The following is a 5,466-nucleotide window of genomic DNA, read 5'->3' as shown; positions in this document are numbered from 1 at the left end:
TGTATAATTATGTATATATATATATTATATATATATATATATAATATAATATATATATATATGCATATGAATATATATGTATATATGTGTGTAAGTATATAAATATGCGTGCGCGTATATATATGTTGTTGCGTGTGTGTGTATGTATATATTATATATATATATATATATATATACACACACACAAGAGAAAATTTATACCATACATCACCCACTTATGTACAAAAAGACCAAAACTGGAAAGATATAGACAGTTTCACGCATTTATACACTATCCTGCTTTTACACACACACATACACGCACATACACACACACACATACACACACGTGCACGGGCGCACACATAAAACATACGCACGTAAAGTCAAATACAGCTACATACATACGCAGCTACCCACATCGAAACGTATCGACTCACACAAACATAGCCAGACTCAAAAACACATACATACTGCTTGATATTCACGTAAACACTGAAGAACATTTGTACTGACACTCACAAAGGAAACACTTTCCACAGCTACATTTTCCTTCACATACACTGACTCGTAGCCATAAGCGCACGCATATGCTGACACACAGATGCTGACCCAAACTCATTCCTATAGATCTACTCATCCATTTATACTCACTGGCGCAAATACACACACACACACACTCACCTCCTCTGTCTCTCTCCTTCTGTCTCTATTTCTCTCTTTCATTCTTACCCACACATCCACTGACTCCTACATATAACACTCGTATGAAAATAACTTTAAGGTAGTGAAAATAACTCACAAGGTAGTGAGTTCGATTCCCATCGGCGCGTTGTGTCCTTGAGCAAGACACTTTATTTCACGTTGCTCCAGGCCCCTCAGCTGGCAAAAATGAGTTGTACCTGTAATTCAAAGGGCCAACCTTACCATATTCTGTGTCTCGCTGAAATCCTTCAGAACTACGTTAAGGGTACGCGTGTCTGTGGAGTGCTCAACCACTTGCACGTTAATTTCACGAGATGTTCTGTTAATCGCATCATCTGGAACTCTCATCGTCGTAACCGACGGAGTACCACATTTTCCAAACATGAATCACTTCTAAGCACGTAATTCTGTGTCCGATCCCAATGGGTGGTCTCTGAGGCAAATGATTTCTACCATCACCTCGGGTCCTTCAAATCCTTGTGAGGACCGTTTCTTAATTGGGAGCTGTGAAAGCCCATACCAAGGATTGTCATTACTTTGAGTGGTGGTGGCCTTATTCCACTGCATTGCATAACACTACCATGAAGAACTTGGCTGCATGAAGGGCCTGATTTTTGTGTCTTCACACATCATTTCGCATTCCTTTCATCATGTATGGAGTCTGAAAGAAACGTGTGCGTCCTACATCCTTCTTTGATTACGAAGAGACTCCGAGTGATTTTGTATTATTCTTTCTGACTACATTACGTTCGTAGACAATAAACTTTCTATCGGCGCAGGAGTGGCTGTGTGCTAAGAAGCTTGCTTCCCAATCACATGGTTCCGGATTCAGTCCCCCTGCATGGCACCTTGGGCAAGATTCTCCTACTATAGCCTGCGGTCGACCAAAGCCTTGTGAGTGTATTTTGTAGATGGAAACTGAAAGAATCCCGTCGTATATATGTGTATTTGGGTGTCTGTGTTTGTCCCCCACCATCGCTTGACAACCGACGTTGGTGCGTTTACGTCCCAGTAACTTAGCGGTTCTGCAAAAGAGACCGATTGAATAAGTACTAGACTTACAAATAATAAGTCCTGGGGCGGATTTGTTCGACTGGCAGAAACGTTAGCACGCCGGGCGAAATGCTTAGCAGGTATTTCGACTGCCGTTATGTTCTGAGTTCAAATTCCGCCGAGGTCGACTTTACCTTTCATCATTTCGAAGTCAATTAAATAAGTACCAGTTACGCACTGCGGTCGATATAATCGACTTAATGCGTTTGTTTGTCCTTGTTTGTCCCCGCTATGTTTAGCCCCTTGTGGGCAATAAAAAATAGGTGTTTCACCAGTCGCTACTTTCTGAGTTCAAATTCTGTCGAGGTTGATTTTGCCTTTCATCCTTTCGAGTTCGATACATTAAGTACCAGTGAAATACTTGGGATGATGTAATCGACTAGCCCCTTACCCACAAATTTGAGGCCTTGTGCCTCCAGCAGAAAGGATTATTAAATATTATTCATAAATAAAATTATTTCAGTACTATCACAACATTAGCTGGGAGATTCAAAGCCATGAAAAGTATAACAATAGTTTCTGTACGTCAGAATGATTCATAAAATATCTTTTGTTAACATTATTTTACATTCTACTTAGCGTGAGGAATGAACAGAATCGCTATGAAGCTGGTGAAACAGCAAAACCTGAGATTATTACATTCGGATCTTTGCATTCTGATTTCATACCACGCCCGAGCAACTTAACGTTTTCACTCCTCTGCGGTCAACGAAATAACTGAGCTCTTACCATTTATTCTTCTCCTAATTTAATTCGTTGAAACACACTCACATGCACACAACAGTACTCAGATCACAGCACAACAGAAAACCTTGGTTCCAAAGTCAATTGCTTGTAGTGTGTGCGTGCGTGTGTATATGTGCGCGTGTGTGTGTGTGCGCGCTAGTATGTGTGTGTGTTTATACATACGTATATATCTGTGTGTGTATATATATATATATATATATGTATATAGTAAATATATATCTATCGTAGGTAGCGTGGCCGAGTGGTCTAAGGCGCTGGTTTAAGGTACCAGTCTCTTCGGAGGCGTGGGTTCGAACCCCACCGCTGCCATGAGCAACATTTTTAAAGGCGGTGCTCCAGTATGCCCGCAGTCAAATGACTGAGACAAATAGAAGAATGTATGTATATATATTATTGTGATTCGTGTTGTTATTATATTATATTGTTTTGTTTTTATATTATAGTAAGTTTATAAACTGGTACTTTATATTTTCAAGCTTTTAGTTTTTTGTTCTGATGAACAAATATTTTCAAATACGCGCACATACAGACACATGCAGACACACACACACATACAAACACACACACAAACACAAGCACGCAGACACATACGTACACACACACACATATATACACACACACAAACACATACAATCAGGCAGACACACACGGGCATCTAGTTTGGATATTGTCTGCGATCTAAACAATTATGTCAGCAAATTGTTAAGTTTTCTATTCCAAATCTTTCAAGAATTCTGAATAGTTATTTGACAAAAGACGCCATTTCATCTTTACCCCATCCTACGCATTCACCTCACCGGTGCGGAATGCGACGGTGTGTAACGAGTCAAAGCCTCTCTCGTAGAACGGGTGGCGACATTTAAACCACCAGCAGACATGGTTGTGTCTGTGCATGTATCTGTTAAATTGTGTATTTGTGTGTGTGTTCTTTTTTGCGTATATCTGCTTGTATGTGTGCGCGTGTTTCTGTATGTATGTATGTATGTATGTATGTATGTATGTATGTATGTATGTATGTATGTATGTATGTATGTATGTATGTACGCGCCCGCGCTGGTGTGTGTTTGAAGAAGAATACTAATAGAAATATTAAGGATGTGAAGACACTATGTCTCTGCCTCTTTACACAGTTAATTCAAAGTTAACTGATATAAATCCTTTGTTTTATAGGTATTTTTTCCATACTTTTTATACGTCTTCTTGTTTTGTTTCTGTTTCATTGCTGTGTGTGAATACATTACTTTAGCTCGCGGGATCAAATCCGACAGGAGCTGACGTTACCTTACATCATTATTTATCTAGTTCAAATTCCACCCAGGTCGACTTCAGCTTTTGTCCTTTCGGGGTCGATAAATTAATTAACAATTTTTCTCTGTAAGCTTTGCACAAACTCTTTTCGCAGCACATGCGTACCCACGGGCATATGGCGTACTGGTTAAGAGCGTGGGCTACTTACTCCAAAATTCCGAGTTCGATTCCAGGCAGTGACCTGAATAATAATAATTATTACTTTTATTATTATTCTAATCGACTGGCCCCTCCCAAAACATTTTCGACCTTGTGCCTAGAGTAGAAAAGAATATAATTAAATACAAAATGCTATAACCTTTAGTTCTTGTCATTCCGCAGCTTAAACTTTTGACGGGGTTACAGACCTAGATCAACTGAAAACCGAACCTAACTACCTGACATACGGGTTGCTGTGAAGAGCTCATCTATCCCAACTTGTAAACAATGCAGTCTGTGCTGGATCCAAGTTAACAGTTAATAGAGAACTAGTGACAAAACAGACAAATAACTTACTCGGTGGGTAATTTGAGTGTTGTTGAGAATGTTCTAGGTAGTCTCTTCCGAAGGCTTTTTCGATTAGGCCTTTAAATAACTTCTAGAAATCCTTCAAACTAGTAGTGACACCGAGGGCACTGATCGTTCGATATAAACTCTATTGTGCTTACATTATTTACAATTGACGATATTTATCGTCATCTTGTTTGTTGTTAACACAATATTTCGGCTGATATACCCTCCAGCCTTCATCAGGTGTCTTGGGGAAATTTCGAACCTGGGTTCTCATTCCTAAGGTATTTTTCGATGTTGTTGTTGTTGTTGTTATTATTATTATTATTATTATTATTATTATTATTATTATTATATCATTATTATTATTATTATTATTATTATTATATTATTATTATATTATTATATTATTATCATTATTATTATTATTATTATTATATCATTATTATTATATTATTATATTATTATTATTATTATTATTATTATTATTATTATTATTATTATTATTATTATTCAGGTCGCTACATGGAATCGAACTCGGAATCTTGGGGTTAGTAGCCCGCGCTCTTAACCAGTGTACGCCATATGCCAGTGAGTACGCATGTGCTATGAAAAGAGCTTGTGCGAAGCGTACAGAGAGCAATGATCTCATTCTGCAGCATGCACTTGTTTGGTATCTAGCCATCACTGACGATACTGAGGACACATACATTTTCCCGTAAGGTGGGTCCGGAATCTATCATGAGATTATGATCCCAACATAATTAAGCTCACGCACACTTACATACACACACACTTACACACACACACACACACACAGGATTGGCTTGCATTATCAAATGACAGAATTTTGATAGGAGACGTTTATATATCACTATATATATAATACTTATGTATATTTGTACATGTATCCAGTTCTGTAAGATCCCATAGCTAAATATATAGCACAGGCAATAGTAATATGCCTGGAAACTATTGTTGCTGCTGCTTTTATATGAAAGAAATTTCTCTTACACTTTTCCATGACCTGATTTCGGTAAATCACTAGGAGTTACATTCTGAAGTTCTTCCTTGTCGAAAAAGTTTTACTCCCTATCCGGACATATACCTGTGTGTTATAGGCCTCTGTGCCATATGTGTCTGCTTGTTAGGATGGGCTTACAATAGATTATCGACCAAGAATAA

General features: G+C 38.2%; 1 non-coding gene across 1 annotated transcript; it reads left to right on the top strand.

The window, feature by feature from the left end:
* The first annotated feature begins 2,711 nt into the window (after positions 1-2,711).
* Trnal-aag lies at positions 2,712-2,793 on the top strand. Its single transcript has one exon. It is a non-coding gene; the product is annotated as a tRNA-Leu (tRNA).
* The last annotated feature ends 2,673 nt before the right edge of the window (positions 2,794-5,466 follow it).

The sequence above is a fragment of the Octopus sinensis genome, linkage group LG6 (genome assembly GCF_006345805.1).
Source record: "Octopus sinensis linkage group LG6, ASM634580v1, whole genome shotgun sequence".
Lineage (NCBI taxonomy): Eukaryota > Metazoa > Mollusca > Cephalopoda > Octopoda > Octopodidae > Octopus > Octopus sinensis.
This window is presented reverse-complemented; position numbering and strand designations above follow the sequence as displayed.